Source organism: Eleutherodactylus coqui, unplaced genomic scaffold (assembly GCF_035609145.1).
Source record: "Eleutherodactylus coqui strain aEleCoq1 unplaced genomic scaffold, aEleCoq1.hap1 HAP1_SCAFFOLD_42, whole genome shotgun sequence".
Taxonomy (NCBI): domain Eukaryota; kingdom Metazoa; phylum Chordata; class Amphibia; order Anura; family Eleutherodactylidae; genus Eleutherodactylus; species Eleutherodactylus coqui.
In genome coordinates, this window is record NW_027101829.1 from 1,129,086 (window position 1) to 1,129,631 (window position 546).

Here is a 546-nt window from a genome sequence, read left to right on the forward strand (position 1 = left end):
TCAGTAGGTGGCACTGTGGAGGATTTATTCCATCTCCCTTATTTGCATATTACCCAGAGGAGCGTGCGTGGCCATTTGAGTCTCCTCACTTATTTATAGTATATAGTTGCTCTCCCTAAGGAGAAAAGAGCGTTTCTGACCCCTATTGCTTTTTCAAACACGGTCTACACCTCTCAGGTGCCGAGTTACAGGACGGTGAAAACAGTGAGTTTGTGTTAGACGTGAATCGTGCTCTGATTCATGCTTTAACCTTATTGCTTTTTCAAACACGGTCTACACCTCTCAGGTGCCGAGTTACAGGACGGTGAAAACAGTGAGTTTGTGTTAGACGTGAATCGTGCTCTGATTCATGCTCTAGGCTGGGAGCGCAAGCGTAATGCTTTTTCAAACACGGTCTACACCTCTCAGGTGCCGAGTTACAGAACGGTGAAAACAGTGAGCTTGTGTTAGACGCGAATCGTGCTGGGATTTATGCTCTAGGCTGGGAGCGCAAGCGTAATGCTTTTTCAAACACGGTCTACACCTCTCAGGTGCCGAGTTACAGGA